Genomic DNA, 18346 nt, shown 5'->3' with positions numbered 1-18346 from the left:
CAGCCTGCAGGCGAGGAGTGCCTTTCTGTTGCTTATAAGCCACCCAGTCTGGCCCGTGGCTGCAGCCGCCTACAGACTCAGCCTCCAGTCTGGTGGGAAACGGGCTGTGAGCCGCCCAGGGCAGTCGTGGCTGGTCCGCCCGGTCTGTCCTTCCCAGTAGCACCTGGCCGGCACCGCAAACCCCTTTGGGCAGGGAGAAGCTGACCCGCGCGAGGAGGGTGGAGCTGTCGGAGATCGTGGTGTGGCCAGCGCGGGGGTCGCTGCGGCCAGGGCGTCCGCTCAGAGGAGGCTTCTGATGAGAATAACCCTGGCCTGTGCCGCTTTCACGGCGCCGCCTCATTTAACCCTCCCGCCTGCGCGTGTGCCCGGGAGGCCACGCTCCACGCTCCACGCTCCACGCTCCACTGGCCAGGCCATCCTGTCCCACCCGCGCAGAGCGGGGAGGACCTGGGGTCTGGGCCTGCGGGTCTGGGGAGGGCTGGGGCCAGGCTGAGGGCTGCTCCGGGCTGGGGCGAGGGCGTGGAGGGAGCCATGTCCCCTGCGGGGTGGCCCTTAGAGGCAGGCGTGGCGCCCAAAGGCCATGAAGGGCGGCTGCAGGCAGGGCCCGGGGGCAGGCGGGCACCAGCTCCGGGCACTGGTGCGCCGGGTGGAGGGCTGGTTCTGGAGAACCGGGCGGGGCAGGTCTCATCCTGGGGTGCGAGGGAAAGAGAGGAGGGGGGGGGGGAGGAAGAGCCCCACAGTCCGGCTCCCCGCACCCGCCGTCCTGACCCCCGCCCCCCGCAGGCTGGGGGAGGCTGGCCGCTCACCAGGCCACACGGTCCGTGCTCGCTGCTCCGGCAGCAGAGGCGGGGGGGAGGGGCTCTCCCTGGGGAGGGTGTGCGGCCGGCCATGGATGCAGAGGTCACTCCTGGGACCCTGCACGGACCTTCACTCACCCCCACGACCCTGAGCCCTGCTTGTGGTGTCTCAGGGTCCCCTCACTTCATTCTGATTCCCACCCCACTGGAGGTACCACAATCCTGGGGCTTCCCTGGGGAGCTCGCTCTGGGGGCGGCTGGAGCGCCTTTCTAGGGCTGCCCAGCAGGGGGAGCCCCCACCTTTCCCCGGGAAGGTCTGCAGGCGCCAGGGCTCCAGGGGCGGCCACTCTGCCCTCTGAGGACAGCGGAGCCACAGCGCCCCCCAACCGGGGGACAGGGTCCCTGCCGTCTCTGCCCCTCAGGCCGCTGGGCTCCATGCGGCTCCCAGGGTGAGCCTGGGCCTCACCTCCTCCAGGTTCAGAGCGAATATGGAACCGGACAGCCAGGGGTCCGGCCGCCGGTCACTACCTGAGCAGTTCGGCAGAGACGGGTGGGTCCTCTGTGAGCGCGTGTTCCAGTCCTGCTCGGCCGCTGCGCTGCGGGGACCTGGCCTCGGGGACCGCGCTGAGCCCGGAGCTGGGTGCAGTGGTGCTCTGCTCACCGTGTGGGCGGTGGTGGGAGGTGGGTGCGGGCTGGGGCTGGCGTGGAGCTGTGGCTGAGCTCCCCGGTCCCTTTACAGCCTGGAGAGAAGGACCCCATCAGGTGGCGTAGGGAGAGGTCCTGCAGCGCCCGGCTCTGCCGCTCCTGGCTGCTGACCTGGGCAGGCCCCTCGCCTCCCAGAGCCCCGTCACTTCCTGGTACCACAGGCCCAGGAGGTTCTGGAGAGACGGGGAGAGGCCGAGCGTCCAGGCTGCTGCCCGAGGATGGGCTTCTGTTCCCTGGTCCTGAGGCCCCAGAGAGCCTTGGCCCTACCCCCTGGTGGTGGTGGTGGTCCTCCTCCTCCTCCTCCTCTTTCTCCTTCTTTTTTAAAAATACATATTTATTGCTTTCAGAGAGGAAGGGAGAGGGAGAGAGAGAGAAGCATCAATGATGAGAGAGAATCATGGATCAGCTGCCTCCTGCACGCCCCACACTGGGGATCGAGCCCTCAACCCGGGCCGTTGCCCTGACTGAACCGTGACCTCCTGGTTCATAGGTCCACACTCAACCCCTGAGCCACACGGGCCCAGGCCGCCTGGTTCTCTAAAATGATAATGTCTGCAGAGTCGGCGCCAGAGGAGGGGTGAGCATTCTACAAATGAGAAACCTGCTCCCGGAGGGCTAGGGGCCACTCAGGTTACTGTCCCAGAAGCTCCCTGATGTTCGCAGCCAAGAAATGTGTCAGAAGTGCAGCTTCAGGCCCTCAGCCTCCTCCCCACCTGACGCCACGGGGTGTGGGCTGGGCTGAGGCTTGGTGAGGCCTGGGCCGGAGGCTCACAGCGGCTGCCTGGGCGGGAGAGCCCAGCCTGGGGACCCAGCTAGGGTCTGGGAGGAGAGGGTGCTGGGGGTGGGGGTGGCCCAGAGCGCGGGGTTCAGGTGGAGCCTCTGTGCAGAGCGGCTTCTCTGGGTTCAGAGCTGGGATGTGAGGCTCCTGCCCTTTGGGGAGCAGCCCCGCCTTCCCGGGCATGCCTCTGCCTCTGCACCTCGCCTGCGGGTGGGCGGCTGGGATAGCGTGATGTGAGGGCAGCACCATGAGCGCCTGCCGTAGGACGATGGACAGCGGGGTGTCTCACCTGTCCTTCCTCCTTTCAGCCGCTCAGCAATCCCGTCAGCAGGCGACAGTCCATTTCAATAGAGTGGAGCCCAGCGGCGAGGCTCAGGGGTTGAGCGTCGACCTAGGAACCAGGAGGTCATGGCTCAGTTCCCAGTCAGGCAAATGCCTGGGTTGCGGGCTCGATCCCTAGTGAGGGGTGTGCAGGAGGCAGCCAATCCATGATCCTCTCTCATCATTGATGTTTCTATCTCTCCCTCCCTCTCCCTTCCTCTCTGAAATCAATAAAAATATATTTTTAAAAAATTACACATAATGTCGCTGTGGGTCTGAGAGGTTTGGTGATTGGCCCAGCGCCACGTGGCCGGGAGGGAGGGTTTCCCGCCAGGACTCTCCCTCCCCAGTGCTGGGAGCTCCCCACCCAGCCAGCGGCCTCTCCAGCCGGGGCTCTGACCAGACTGTGCTTCCTGGGGGGCTTGGGCAGGGTGCTTGGGCAGGGTGCTGGGATAGGGTGGGGTGCTGGGATGGGGTGGGGTGCTGGGGTGGGGTGCTGGGACAGGGTGGGGTGCTGGGATGGGGTGGGGTGCTGGGGTGGGATGCTAGGGTGGGAGACTAGCCCTTTGGAGAGCTACTGTCTAAGGGAGAGCCTGGCCTTTGATGGGGGCCCAGCTTTGATCTCCTTTGAAGTCCTGGCCTCTGGAACCAGGCCCTCCTGTGGGGAGACAAGGGAAGGGGGGGTGAAAGGGCAGGCGGAGCACAAAGGGAGGGAGTGGAAAGCGGGGGAGACAGGAGAGAAACAGATGTGTGACCAGGTCGCTGGTGAGAGGGAGAGTGGAGGCTGGGGAGGAAGCGGGAGTGGGAGGGAGGGAATCCGTGGGGTGGGGTCGGGACAGGTCTTGGGGCCCAGCTCCCAGCCTCTTGTGCCCAGGAGCCTGGGCTGTGGGTAGAGCCCAGCTGGCCCTCACCTGCCACGGCCCTCCCCCGGTGGCCCCCCCTCGGGCTGCTTCTGCCACGGCTGCCTGGGGAGGTCGAATGGCCCAGGTCTCACTGAAGGCAGCTGCCGGCAATAATGTGGATTTCGTAAGCAAAGAAAACATGATAATTTCAAGAGAAACGTCAAAAGTGCTTTATTCAAAGTAATGTCCATCGCTAGCTACACAATCCCTCATCGTTCAGGTGATTTGTGGATACCGTCCCCATAGAACTTTTCTTGTTTTGAGGCAAACCATTCAGAGACCCAGCTTTCCACGTCTTCGCACGTGTTGAAGTGCTGCTCAGAAAGCGCGTGTGCCATCGATCGGAACAAGTGGGAATCTGAAGGAGCAAGGTCTGGTGAATACAGTGGGTGGTTAGTACTTCCCAGGCAAGATCTTCTAACGTGTCTTTAACTGGTTTTGGAGTGTGTGATGGTGCGTCATCATGAAGCAAAATTACTTTGCCGTGTCTTCTGGAACATTCTAGTTGTTTTATGATCAAAGTGTGGTTCAAATTGGTTATTTGTTGTCAGTAGCGATCGGTATTAACAGCTTCACCTGGTTTTAGAAGCTCATAGTATACCACACCTTCCTGATCCCACCAATCGCAGAGCATTGTCTTCTTTCCGAAGCGATTTGGCCTTGCAGTCGATGTTGATGGTTGACCTGGATCAACCCATGATTTTGTGCATTTGGGATTCTCAAAATAAATCCACTTTTCATCGCCAGTCACAATTTGATGCAAAAAAGACTTTCTTTCGTGCCATTAAAGCAACATTTTACTGATGACTTTTCGGTTTTCCATTTGTCTTTCGTTCAGTTGATGTGGCACCCATTTCCTTCCTTTACAATCTTTCCTGTTGCTTGTAAATGACCGGAAATTGTTTGCTGAGCAACGTTTAATCTTTCTGCAAGTTGTTTTTGAGTTTGACACGCATCTTCACCCAGTAATACTTGTCATTGTTGGTCTTCAAACTTTTTCTGTTGGCCTGGACGTTCGTTGTCTTTCACATCGAAATCATCACTTTTAAAGCGTTTAGACCAGCGATCACAAGGATCTTGAGAAGGAGCATGTTCACCATATGCTTCCTGAAGCATACGATAACTTTTCTTCAACATAAAGTAATGAATGAAAACTTCCCGCAAATGCTCTTTTTTTTTTGGCACGAAATTCGACATTTTTACGTGTAAAAGTATCTATGATGTTAACACCTTCAGCAAATTTGACATATGAAGTTTTGAAGCTTGTTGTCAATACAACAAAATAGCATACATATCAAATCACATATATATCAACTATGTGCCACTCCATCTGTGAAAAAGTCCGCATCATTACCTGGTGCACCTGGTAGCCCAAGGGCAGCAGGCGGGGGGTGGGGAGCTACATCCAGGACCTTTCCTGGGTCCAGGCTGGAGGCTGGGGGAGGGCCCGCCCTGTGGCAGCGGCAGTGCCCGCTCCTGGGGGACTCCCAGGCCCTGTGGGTACACAGCAGGGAAGGTGCAGGGGCAGGAAGGGGCCACGGCTGGGCTTGTCCCACCCGCTCCCAGCTCAGCAGCCTCCTCCTCTCCACCCAGCACCCTCCAGCTCCAAGCCCAGGCCCCCCCTTCCCTGTGCCTGGTTCTGTCCCCCCCCCCCCCCCAGTTCTCCAGAAGCTGCCCTGGGCACCCTGGCCTGGCACCTTCCCCTCCAAACAGAGGGCCTCCTAGGACCCAGGAGGCACCTCTTGACTCTGCTGCTGCTGGGGATCCAGCCTACAACGGAGGAGAAGGAGGAGGAGGGGGAGGAGGGGGAGGAGGAGGAGGAGGAAGGGGAGGGGGAGGAGGAGGGACATTCCCTTGACTGGCCCCCTCGTCCACGGTCTGGCACTCTAACCACTGACCTACCTCCTTGTTTTACAGGCAGGGCCCTGGGGCCCTGAGAGGGAATAGGAAACATTCACAGGAAATCGGGGGGGGGGGGGGGGGGGGGGGGTTAGTGAGGCTGTTTCCTAGGCTCTGGGCTCCAATCCAGGTCCCTCTCACGCACTGTCAGCCCAGCCCCCCCGACCCTTTCCCCTGTCAAGGCCCCAGGCAGGTGGGGGTGGCCCTGCTGGGAAGGGTGGTGGCAAAGGGCACCTGCGGTCCAGAGGCAGGAGTAAGTGGCGAGGATTGTGGGAGGGTGGGCTCACCTGGATGGCCCTGGTTCGGGGGTTGGTGGCCCTGGCTCAGGGGTGTGGGGCCCTGGATTAGGGGTGTGGGGCCCTGGATTGGGGTGTGGGGCCCTGGATTGGGGTGTGGGGCCTGGCTCGGGGGTGTGGGGCCCTGGATTGGGGTGTGGGGCCTGGCTCGGGGGTGTGAGGCCCTGGATTGGGGTGTGGAGCCTGGATCGGGGGTGTGGGGCCCTGGATTGGGGTGTGGGGCCTGGCTCGGGGGTGTGGGGCCCTGGATTGGGGTGTGGGGCCTGGCTTGGGGTGTAGGGCCCGGCTCGGGGGTGTGGGGCCCTGGATTGGGGTGTAGGGCCCGGCTCGGGGGTGTGGGGCCCTGGATTGGGGTGTGGGGCCCGGCTCGGGGGTGTGGGGCCCTGGATTGGGGTGTGGGGCCTGGCTTGGGGGTGTGGGACCCTGAATTGGGGGTGTGGGGCCCTGGATTGGGGTGTGGGGCCCTGGATTGGGGTGTGGGGCCTGGCTTGGGGGTGTGGGGCCCAGGGTGAGCTGCAGGCTGAGGTGTCTGCTCTGCATGGTGGGCCTTGCTGTCCTTCAGGCAGGAACGCTAGGAGTGAGGCAGAAGGGCAGGAGGGCTCAAGCCTGAGACAAAGCGCCCAGTGGCGACACCAGGGCGGAGGGAAGTGTGAGCTGAGGGTGCCTGAGGAAGAAAGGGGCACCAGGGAGGATTGTGGGGTGTGGGCGCAGGGAGAGAACCAAGCACTTGGCAACCACAGAGAAGATGGGGTCAGGCAAAGGTGGTGACAAAACTGCCCCCCCCCCCCCCCCCCCCCCCCCCCCCGCCTCCACCCCAGTCCGAGAGGGAGCGGAGCGGCCTGGGAGGCCTTCGAGCTCTTGTCTCCAGAGCTTTCCTCGCAGGCGAGTCCTCTGCAGCTCAGTGTGCGGACGGACAGAGGGACAGATGGGGGGACCGGCCACAGGGGGCTTGGAGGGCAGGAGGGGGCGGGGATTCCTGTGACCTGGACACAGGGCAGGGCTCCAGGTGGAGCCCTTAGTGCCTGATTCTCAGCAGGGAAACTCCCACCCCTGAGGCCTCCAGAGCCCAGAGGCGAGGGCAGAGGAAGCACCTCTTTTCCAGAGGCAGGAGTGGGAAGGGGAGGCTGGGGCAGAAGGAGCTCAAGGCAAAAGGAGGGGAAGGGACTGCACAGATGGATGGATGGACGGATGGACAGATGGACGGTTGGACGGTTGGACGGTTGGACGGATGGACAGACAGGAGATCTGGCTTCTAAGCCCCCAGCTGGGCCTGTGAGTGGAGGTGGGACCCAGACGAGCAGCCTAAGTGACGGGAGCCACTGAGGGTCCAAGGCCTGCAGACCCCCTTGTCCCCGAAGCCCTAGAGGAGGAGGAGGCCTCTGCATGGGGTGGCCTGGGGTGCCCCGGAGACCGCCCTGCAGGGACAGGGGATGAACACACTCACCATCCTCATTTCTAACCCTGGTGTGGAGGGTGAATGGACCACCCTTCGTCCTTCCCGTCACCATGAAGATGCCTGGGCACTGCTTTAGGGCAGGTTTGGGGGTCCTTGTTGAGGCTGCCTGCTGAGAGGCCTCTGGGGCACAGGTAATTGCTCTTTGTGGGCCCTGCTGAGCTGAGCACCATCTCTCTCTCTCTTTTTAAAAAATACTAGGGGCCTGGCGCACGGATTCGTGCACCGGTGAGGTCCCTTGGCCTGGCTTGCACCCTCTTGCAATTCAGGACCCCTTGGGGGATATCAGAGAGCCAGTTTCAGTCCGATCCCTGCAGGCCAGGCTGAGGGACCCCACCAGTGCACGAATCTGAGCACCGGGCCTCTAGAATGCATATAAGACCTTTGTTAATCTCTTCCTGCCCTCCCTCCCCCTTCCCTCTGAGATTCATCAGCTTGTTCCTTGTTTCCATGCCAGGGCGTTGAGTGTCTGCCCCCTGGCGGTCAGTGCATGTCATAGCTTCCGGTCGAACAGTCGCTTAGGTTTTTATATAGATAGACTAGAGGCCCGATGCATGAAATTCATGCAAGGGGCTCGGCCCTCACAGCCCTGGCTTCGACTGGAAGGTCATCGGGGTGGTTGTTCTGCTATTTGGTTTAATTAGCGTATTAGCTCTTTGTTATATAGGATATTTTTATTGATTTCAGAGAGGAAGGGAAAGGGAGAGAGAGAGAGAAACATCGATGATGAGAGAGAATCTTAGACCGGCTACCTCCTGCACACTCCCCACTGGGGATCAAGCCCGCAACCTGGGCATGTGCCCTGCCCGGGAATCGAACTGTGACCCCCTGGTTCATAGTTGATGTTGAACCAGTTGGGCAAGCACCCTCTCTTTGGAGCAACCTTGATTTTGACCCTGGAGGCCTGGGAGATTGGGGTGGGGTAGCCAAGGAGGTTCCGGACCATCTCCAGTCCACCCTGCAGGCCCCAAGGGTGCAGTGCTGCCCGGACCTCGAAGAGTCCATCTCAGAGGCAGAAGTGAGCAGGACCTGGGCCTCCTGCTTGGCAAGGGGCAGCCTTGGGCCGGGCTGGGGAGCTGGCACCCCGCAGCCAGCTTTGCTCCAGCCTATCTCACCCAAAAGGTGCACACCTCCCGGCAGAGTTCAGGAGCCGGTGGAAGCCAGGCCCAAGCTGGCCCCTGAGAGAATTCACCCTCAATCCCGTCCCACGGGGGTGGAGGAGCAGGTCGGGGGGGTTGGTGCCAGCCCCACACCCCCTGTTTTGTCTGTAGCTCTGCAGCCAGGCAGGGGCCCCACTGACTGACAGCCCAGCTGCTGGGGCTGGATCCACCGTGACATCTGCAGAGGCCACACTCCCCAAGCCCCTGAGTGCAGCTGGGGCCGCCAGGCAGCCCCGGTCCTGTGGGCGGGACCCCGGCATGAGGCTCCCTGCTGGCTCCCCCAGAGCCTTTTCAGAGCTGCCCTGCTGTCTGAGGTCCCCACGTGCTCCCCCTTCCGTCCCCTCCCCCCTCAGGGCCAGACCTGCCCCCTCCAGTCCCAGTCACGCTTGGAAGGGGGAGGGCCTGAGGAGACAGGCAGGGGAGGAGGAGGGAGTGGGCTCGGCTCCCTCACTGCCTGCAGCAGGGACCTGCCTGGGTGGGAAGCAGGGTGTGGAGCATCCTGCACGAGGCAGCAGCCCACTGGTGACGTGTCCACGGTGCTGGCCGGGAGGACATCCAGGCACTGGAGATGCGCAGGCCATGCCGGGCAGCAGGGTGGTGGGTTGTTATTTAGTTTACTAGCAGGTGTCGAGAGACCTGAGAAACAAGGGCCATCAGCAGCTATGGCTCCATGGGAGAGCCAGGCCTCCTCCCAGGAAGCTGGCAGAGGCCCCCTCCTGCGGCGGGGGCGCGAGCAGGGGGTCGGGGGGAGGTGGGGGGGGGCGGGGTGTGTGTGTGGGCACAGGCACTGCCCCACCTGGGTTCCTGGCTGCAGGAAGAGATGAAGGAGAGAGCCCAGCGCTGCTGCGGGTGGTGGGGCTGCTGCGCCTCCCGAGGAGGAGGGAGGAGGCCGGGAGGAAGGCCGAGCGGGAATTGTCTGGCGTCCGTCCTGTCCTGGGAGAAGCCGGGCTGGGTTCTGCGGTCCCTCACCGGGGCTGGAAGGAAGACTGGTGGAGTCAGGGACGGGGAGCGCTTTCCCGGGACACGGCTCCAAGGCCTGGCCGGACCCAGAGCACAGGGCACTGTGCCTCTACGGCACCTGGCGTGTCCCGGGCGCAGGGCAGAATGGGGCTGGCGCACTAACACCACGTGGGGCCCTTTTCTGGGGACAAGAGCCAAGCAGAAGCCTTCGCAGGTGCCCAGGAGCCAAGGAGCAAATCAGAAGTGACATCATGCTTGCCCTAGCCAGTACTGTCAGTGGTTAGAGCCTTGGCTTGTGGAATGAAGGTCCCGGGTTCGATTCCAGTCAAGGGCACTTGCCCAGGTTGTGGGCTTGATCCCTAGTGTGGGGTGTGCAGGAGGCAGCTGATCAATTATACTTTCTCATCATTGATGTTTCTATCTCTCTCTCCCTTCCTCTCTGAAATCAATGAAAATCCTATATAATAAAAGCCTAATATGCAAATTATTCCCTCGGGTGGTGATTCCACCAGGAGACCCGGAGTTCAATCACTTGCTATGATGTGCACTTACCACCAGGGGGCAGCGTGGCACTGGCAGTGTGCGGCAGTGGAGGTGCTGGGCCCTGATGGGCCCCGATGAGAGGGGGACCGCGGTGGGATGGTGGACCAGGTGAGTGGGCGGCGCCAGGTCAAGGTGGGTGCGAGCGGGGGGCCCAGCAGCCGGCAGGCCCTGATCACCCAATCTGGGCTGGGCCCCGGACTGGGACAGGGGAGTGGCAGCGACCAACCCCCCGCATGGTGCCCTGGCTGGGGGCTGCGACCTCTCGCCAGCTACCTGGGGGCGGGGGGATGGGGACAGAGGTGCCCTGCTACCCTCCCCCAGGACGCCAGGGCTCTCCCGCACTGGGAAAGCCCCCCTGTGCTCAGGTGCCAGGTGTCGCCAGGAGCCTGCCCAGCACCCACCCGGCCTCTTCCGGGTGAGCTGGGAATGCAGGGGCCGGCCAGGCTCCCCCTGGGTTTGTGCAGGAGCCGATCTACAAGGCCAGCGGGGGAGAGTGTGCTGCCCGCCAGGGACGGGAGCAGGGTGGCCCCACTCACCATCACCCCCAGCCCTGAGACCTGCTGGGTGGGTGGTGCAGGCTCTTGGCAGGGGGACGGCTCTGGTCGGCAGGGGGACGGCTCTGGTCGGCAGGAGGAGGCCTGGCTGCCGTCAGACTGGGCTTCTGCTTTCTTTTTTTTTTTTTTAAATATATTTTTATTGATTTCAGAGAGAAAGGAAGAGGGAGAGAAACATCAATGATGAGAGAGAATCATGAGTCGGCTGACTCCTGCATGCCCCACACTGGGGATCGAGCCCATAACCCAGGCCTGTGCCCTGACCGGGAATCGAATCGTGACCTCCTGGTTCATAGGTCGATACAAACCCTGAGCCACGCCGGCTGGCTGGGCTTCTGCTGTAACGGTGAGTGGACACGGGGGCTGGGAAGGGGTGATGGTCAGGCTCTGACCACCGAGGAATGGAGATGTGGTCATAGCACCAGGTAAGCAGTCACGGCCGGCCGAGGCGCTCACTGAGTGAGGGTGGGAAAGAGAGGGTGGGCCCAGTTGTGGCCCTAAGACCTACCCCGGCAGCGCCGCTCAGGCAGAGGGGTTTGCAGAACACAGTGGGGCAGGCCCCGCGTGCAGGGTGGCTGTGGGCTGTGGGCATGCTCGGCTCTGCGCTGTCTGGGCCCACACTGTGGCCTCAGGGCCCGAGGAGCATTGGCGCTGAGACCACGCTCCGGCTGTCCAGCCCGTGGCTGACTGAGCAGGACCCAGGGTGCCCACACGGTGGTGGCAGTGCCCCAGGGCCCCGTGGCCAGCAGCCAGAGCCTCTCCCGCCACCCCTCCTGCCCTCTCCCCGTCAGACCTACACCCTGGGCCAGACTCCCTGCGCCTGCACCCTCCTGAGCCTTCATCAGTGCCCCCCAAGGACTTGGCAGGTCTAATTCCACTTGCATCCCCTTCTTGTGAGACCTAAATGGACACACTAGCCTCTCCCTCCTTCTCTCTGAAATCAATAAAAATATTACTACTGAAAAACAACAACAAATTGTACCTGCCTGAGCAGAGTCCTGGCCCAGAAACCTGGCCAGAAATTGGGGGCCATGCCGTCCGTGGGTGGGGCCGTGCCGGCTGTGGCCTTAGGTGGGGGCTGTGCTGTCCGTGGCCTTAGGTGGGGCCGTGCCGGCCGTGGCCTTAGGTGGGGCCGTGCTGTCCGTGGCCTTAGGTGGGGCTGTGCCGGCCGTGGCCTTAGGTGGGGCCGTGCCGGCCGTGGCCTTAGGTGGGGCTGTGCCGGCCGTGGCCTTAGGTGGGGGCATGCCGGCCGTGGCCTTAGGTAACGCCTTTGAGTGTCTGTGCTGCAGGGACCTGGGAGGAGCTTGGATGAGCCCCCAAGCCTCCTGCAGCCCACCCCCACCCCAATCCCTGCCTGGAGACAGCGCATGCTCTGCCGGCTCCCTCTCTGCGTGTAGGGAAGGAGAATTGATGACGTCGATAACGATAACGCTGGTACGAGCTGCCCTGCGGCAGCCCTGGGTGCTGGGCACACCCTCTCCTGCCCTCTTCCTGTGCCACAGAAGCGGCTTCCCTTCCCTGGGCAGTGGCTCCAGCGCCTCCCCGACGGCTGACCTCAGCTACACCTCCACAGCTGGTCCCTGACGCCCGTCGCATGGCCCTGGGTTCGGGAGGTAGAGCGGCCCCATCCCGAGCCCCTCCTGCTCACGGTGGTGGTGGAGGTTGGCTCCTCTCCGCTTTGTGCCTCTTGAATGCTAAGCTCAGCCAGGGTTCCCCTCTGCCCATAGCAGCAGAGGCCGGAGAGGCTGGGAGGGAGGGACTGCGGAGAGCGTGCTGGGCCTGGTTTGCAGGGGAAGAGGGTGGAGGAGTGTGCAGGGGGAGGGGGGGGCTGCAGCTCCAGCTCGGCCAGGGTCCTCTGTGCCCGTGCCCCCCCCCCCCGCCAGGGCTGAGCGTGCCAGGCACAGAGCAGCAGTCAGAGTGGGCGGAGATGGCGCTGGTGGGATCAGGCGGATGCAGCTGTCGCTTCACGTCACAGCAGCGATGTACGGGCTGAGCCGGGCGCAGTCCTCAGGGGAGCACCTGGGCGTCCCCCAGAACTTTCCACTTGGTGACTCCATCCCCCTGGTCTTTGCCTCGGGCCCCTCCCCTTCTCTGTCACCCGGGGCTCTGAGAGGCTGTGGGTGCTTGGCGTTGGGGGAGCTGGGGGGCGGGAGCTGCTCTGGGGAATCGAGTGGCCATGGCTTCTCCTCTCTGCAAATATCGGGGTCTGGGCCCTCCCACCTCCCTCCTCCCTCCGGCGCTTCCTCACTGTCCGAGAGGCTCTCCAGGTCCCCCCGGCTGGTGCCTGTGAAGCGGCAGCTGACGCCAGGCTCAGGACACCAACCGGAGCGCTCAGGGCTCCTTGCTGGTCCCAGGCCTGAGGGGCACCAAGCCCAGAGCTGAACACAGGAGCCGCCAAGGCCCCCAGGGCTGCCGGCCTCACCACTAAACTCCCCACCGGCTTGGCCTTTGGTGCGATGATCCGGGCCAACCCTCGGGAGGGAGCACCAGGGCTTTGAATGACGCTTCCCCCAGGCACTCGCTGGTGATCCGGGCAAACCTCTGGGCTCCACGGAGCCTCATTTCCTCATCTGTAAAATGGGACCATGCCAGGACTTACCATCGTGGAGACTGCTGTGAGGACTGAACAGAGCCGTGTTTGGAGTCTCAGCCTGGAGCCTCGCCAGGGCAGGCACTCAGTGCAGCGGCCACGACCCCTCTTGCTGGGACTCACCAGCGGCAGCAGTGGATGCGGCGTGTGGGGGGGCGGGAAGCAGCCCAGGAGGTGGGGTGGGTGGGGGACGGTCCGAGGGGAAGGGGCTCCCAGCTGCTGTTTGAAGGACGGACCCTGTGTCCGCAGTGAGTTCCAGCTCACCTCCACGTCTCTGCTGGTTGAGGGATAATAAACACTGGTCTTCTCACCCCCACACGCTGGCATGGGAACTGACCTGGCCTTTGGCCTTGGCCTCCGGGGGCAGAATTCGGCATCTCAGCGTGGGCTCCGCACGTGGGCACGCCCAGGTGGGAGGGAGGAGGGCTGTGCTGTGGAGACTGGGCCTGGCCCTCCCACCAGTGTCAGGAGGCTGTGCCCTCTGGGCCCCGGGGGCCTGTCCGGGGTTTCTGGGCAGCACAACATGGGTGCCTCTCCGTGCCTCCCGAGTCTGCTGCAAGGCCAGGCCGTGGGAGCCGGCGGCAGCCTGTCCGGTGCGAGTGGTGGGCAGAGGCTGTGGATGGTTTGCTGGTGGTCGTTGGTGGAGACCGGGGTGCAGGGTAGAGAGATGGGTGGGGTTTGGGGAGACAACTGGGTATCAGATCCGGGTTCTGCCTCATCAGAACCCCCCTCCTTCCCTGGTCTGTCAGTGCCCGAACCCACTCTTCCCTGAGACCCATCTTGGAGCCACTCCCCGCTCCAGGGTACCCCCCAACCAGCTAGGCCCCTTCCTGCCTCCAAGCCTCCTCTGCCCCCTCTCTCTCTACGGCAGTGGGTGGAGCTGGTGGGGGCACCATCCCAGAGGCCCAGTGGTCCTTCCCGAGGGGGTGGGGAAGGAGGCCCCATGACAGTGGGGGATCTGCGGGGGAGCTCCTGCCGCTCCCCCCTCCCACTGCTGCGGGGGCCTGGCACCCGGCTTCAGGGCAGCATGTGGAAGAGAAGCAGTCAGCGGCTGCGGACTCCGCATACTCCAGCAGCCGCTCGCAGCCCAGCACGACTGGGGGTTCCTCCTGGCTCCCTAGGCACCCCATCCCCGCCTTCGCTGCACTGCTGGCTGCTGGTGACACGGGCAGAAACGGAACCGGGGCCAGCTGTGACTGTGAGGAGGGTGAGTCCTGCCCTGTGGCCGGGATTGCTGTTCTGGTTGCAGAGGCGCATGCTCACGTGGCTGGGAGCTGCAGTGGGACCCGGGGGCTCACCTGGGAATGCGGCCCATCCCCCACCAGGAGCTGCCCATGATCATGAAAGACGAGCAGCCTCATTGCAGAGACCAGAGCCCCCAGCCCGTCAAGGCCCCCCAGCCTTTGCTTACCCACAGGCCTTTGCATATTCAGCTGCATCGCCTGTGAACGGCCCATCTGGCACACCCTCTGCCTCCTTCCCCTGTAATCTCTGTCCTTCTACCCAATACAGCAGCTGGGCGGGGGGGAGGGGGGCAGATTTCTGTGGGTGACCTGCTGCTCTCCACGCTGCCGGCAGGACTGGAACACACGCTCATAGGATCCACCGTCTCTGCCGACTTGGCTCAGGTAGTGACAGGCGGCCGGACCCCTGGCTGTCACTGGGAGGTGCGTGTGCAGCTGAGGCCTCAGCTCTGCGGGCTCCAGTGGGGAGCGCCCCAGGCCCTGGTGATGTTCCCTGAGTGAGTGAGTGAGTGAGTGCGGGGAGGGGTGGAGGAAGCGGGGCCCTGGGGCCCTGGGTGGGGAGGTGCCAGGCAGTCCCTTCTCTGGGTGGGGAAGGGGGGCCCAGGTGGGAGGAAGGGCCCCTTCGGGGGGGGACATCTTCCTTTTTGTTCTCCCGCCCCCTCATTCCCGGGCCTGGGCCCACCTGCAGGTCCTCAGGTGCAAGGTGGCTCTCCCTGTCAGAGGAGGCACCTTCTGGGCGGACAGAATGAGGCTCCGGGGGGTCCCTGCCCGTCAGGCCACCTCCCGGTGTCTGGCCCCCTGAGCCCCCCACACAGGAGTGGCCCGAGCTTGGGGTGTGGTCACCCGTGTGGTGGGGAAATGACAGAGTGCTCTCCCCCTGCCCCCCGCCTGGGCACAGGAGCGGGTGGGCCTCAGGCACCCTAGGGTGTCTTCCAGTGGGCCCCAGGGCAGGGTGAGGGGAGAGAGGCCTCAAGAGCAAAGCAGAGGAGGGCACCCAGAGTCTCAGTTATCACGATAAACAGTATTTTAATGCAATACTGAAAGAAAAGGCCAACATTCAAGTAACGCCAGGCTCCGTCACAGGGCCGAGCCCAGCCCCAGGGGAGCCTGGGTGATGATGGTGATGATGGTAATGCTGATGGTTGGTGATGATGGTGGTGATGATGGTGATGATGGTAATGATGATGGTTGGTGATGATGGTGGTGATGATGGTGATGATGGTAATGATGATGGTTGGTGATGATGGTGGTGATGATGGTGATGGTGATGATGATGGTGGTGGTGATGGTGATGATGGTGGTGATGGTGATGATGGTGATGATGGTGGTGATGGTGATGATGGTAATGATGATGGTTGGTGATGATGGTGGTGATGATGGTGATGGTGATGATGGTAATGATGATGGTTGGTGATGATGGTGGTGATGATGGTGATGGTGATGATGGTAATGATGATGGTTGGTGATGATGGTGGTGATGATGGTGGTGATGATGGTGATGGTGATGATGATGGTGGTGGTGATGGTGATGATGGTGATGATGGTGATGATGGTGGTGATGATGGTGATGATGGTGGTGATGGTGATGATGGTGATGATGGTAATGATGATGGTTGGTGATGATGGTGGTGATGATGGTGATGGTGATGATGGTAATGATGATGGTTGGTGATGATGGTGGTGATGATGGTGATGGTGATGATGGTAATGATGATGGTTGGTGATGATGGTGGTGATGATGGTGGTGATGATGGTGATGGTGATGATGATGGTGGTGGTGATGGTGATGATGGTGATGATGGTGATGATGGTGGTGATGATGGTGATGATGGTGGTGATGGTGATGATGGTGGTGATGATGGTGGTGATGATGGCAATGATGATGGTTGGTGATGATGTTGGTGATGATGATGGTTGTGATGATGGTGATGATGGTGGTGATGATGGTGGTGGTGATGGTGGTGATGGTGATGATGGTGGTGATGAAGGTGGTGATGATGGTTGTGATGATGATAATGATGGTGGTGATGGTGATGATGGTGGTGATGATGGTGATGATGGTGGTGGTGATGGTGGCGATGATGGTGATGATGGTGGTGATGATGGTAAAGATGGTGATGATGGTGGCTTCTCCCTTCCCTGGAAGCATGGCTTCTAAGCCAGCACTTGGGCCGAATGACACCTATAGCCACATTCATCTGATATCATTGTATCTTGCATGTGCTTTAACTTAAATTGCCTCATTTGATGCTTCCACCTTTTGCTATGATGACAGCTAGGTAACTGGAGGCCCAGAGAAGTTTAGTAAATGCTCAAGGTCACACAGCCCACCGATGATGGAGTGAAGTAGGAACCAGACACTAAGATCCTCAGTGCAGATTCCGAGCGGCATTGGTGAGGAGCCCACCTGGTCCATTTTCATGCTCCCGCTGCCTCCCTCTCCCAGGTTGTCTTCGGAGGAAGACAAGCCCGCTCACTCTTGAACTTGCCACTTCCTTAGCTGTATAACCTTGCAAAGTCTCTTCAACCCTCTTGGCCTCAGTGTCCCCATCTGTGTAATGGGAATTACCACCAGGCTGTTGCTGGGCGTAGATGAGGTCATGCCTGTCAGAGCCGAGCACAGGGCCTGTGCCTAGCCTGTGCTCAGTGAGCATGGTTCTGGCGGGGCAGGGGCAGGTCTGCTCCTCGGGCACCCTCTGGGCGGTGGCCGAGGGCTGGGAGCTCTGCTCTTCCACGCCTGGTGGCGGCCGCATACCTGCCCTCAGTTCCCCAGGCCCGTCCAGTCTGCACACAGTGGTCCCCCCTTCAGAATGCTCTCCCCAGTGTCCCCGCTTCCCAGCCCCGCCCCCTAGCCTGCGCCCTAGGAGCTGTCATTAGGAAAAATGAACACGTTGGGTCTGACCTTCCAGGGGCCCACCCTTTCTCACCCGCTGAGGTCTGGCCCAGCTGGAGGGAGTTACTAGGATTTCACGCACATTCCTGAGGGGAGAGGGACTGTCTCCTTGCTGGGGACCCTGCCGGATAGGGATCTGACACCCCCCCCCCCCCTGCCCTCGGCCCTCCCTCGCTGAGGGAGAGACATGAGCAAGGACCTTGCCCAGCCAGGTGGGGAAAGCTAGGGGCACAGGGAAGCCATTTTTCTGCCACACCTGCTGGTGGGCTGGGCACTCCCCCTCGCGGCTCCCCCTTCGGGCTCTTTCCCCTGCATCTCCTCGCAGAGGCTGCTTGAAGGGAAAGGACAAGTCTGAGCCGGTGCACACAGTGGCCCGATTCTCCACGTCCTAGCAGGGTGGCCCTAACTGCTCTGAGCCTCAGTTTTCCCTTCTGTAAATGGGGATGTGGTAGAAATAAGTGTGATGCGTGTGGAGTGCCTGGCACAGAGCAGCAGGGGAGCACTGGAACAGCAGTACTGTCCTTGTGCTGGGATCACTGTTCTGACATTCAAGCAGGGGCTGGTGGGGGAGGGGAGCTTGGGGGTGGGGGAGGGGAGAGTGGAGGTGGGGAGGGTGGTGGTGGGGGTGGGGAGGGTGGTGGTGGCAATGCCCGCGGCTGTGCATAGCTCCAGATTCTCTAGCTCAGAAAGATCCCCTTCACCCCCTCGCCCCCCCCCCCATGCTGTCCGGGGAGCCGCTGTCCAGTGAGCCGCTGTCCAGTGAGCCGCTGTCCAGTGCCCAGTAGGAGAGCCGGGTAGAGTAAGGGGTCCCAGACTCTGTCCCTGCAGAAACCAAACCTCGCCAGTCAGTGTTGCTGAGGTCTCAGCCGCACGCCCCCAGAGCTGGCCCCAGTCCCCAGGAGCGGCCAGGGCAGGGATCCCCACCAGTCCATGGCCTTGAGGGACACATTTCAGCTCCTTGGCGGGGGTGGGGGGGTGGGGGGGTGATGCAAACCACCGAGCAGGGGCTAAGGGAATGTGGTCGCCACAAGGCAGAAGGCAGGTTCTGACACCTGAGGCCACGGCCACGGCCACGGCCACGGCCACGGCCACGGCCACGGCCACGGCCACGGCCACGGCCACGCAGGCCCCTCGGGTCAGGACTGTGCTCAGAACTGTGCGGGGGGAGGTCCTTCTGACACAGCGACAGGCCCTCAGCAGGCTAGGGCCCCGGGGGCAGCCTGCCTGGCCCGCACAGCTCGTGGTGTGCAC

At 62.1% G+C, this 18346-nt stretch overlaps 1 long non-coding RNA gene across 2 annotated transcripts in view; it reads left to right on the top strand.

Annotated features, from left to right (window-relative positions):
• LOC118657362 overlaps positions 1–18346 on the top strand; it is a 28019-nt gene that overhangs the window by 8326 nt on the left and 1347 nt on the right. For both annotated transcript variants that reach the window (XR_004967999.1, XR_004967998.1), the window contains exons 2-4: positions 14080–14165; positions 14537–14625; positions 16478–16596. This is a non-coding gene — a long non-coding RNA (uncharacterized LOC118657362). The remainder of the gene's footprint in view (positions 1–14079; positions 14166–14536; positions 14626–16477; positions 16597–18346) is intronic.

The sequence above is a fragment of the Myotis myotis genome, unplaced genomic scaffold, assembly GCF_014108235.1.
Source record: "Myotis myotis isolate mMyoMyo1 unplaced genomic scaffold, mMyoMyo1.p scaffold_m19_p_53, whole genome shotgun sequence".
Classification (NCBI taxonomy): domain Eukaryota; kingdom Metazoa; phylum Chordata; class Mammalia; order Chiroptera; family Vespertilionidae; genus Myotis; species Myotis myotis.
Note: the sequence above shows the minus strand (reverse complement) of the source record. Positions and strands in the feature narration are given on the sequence as shown.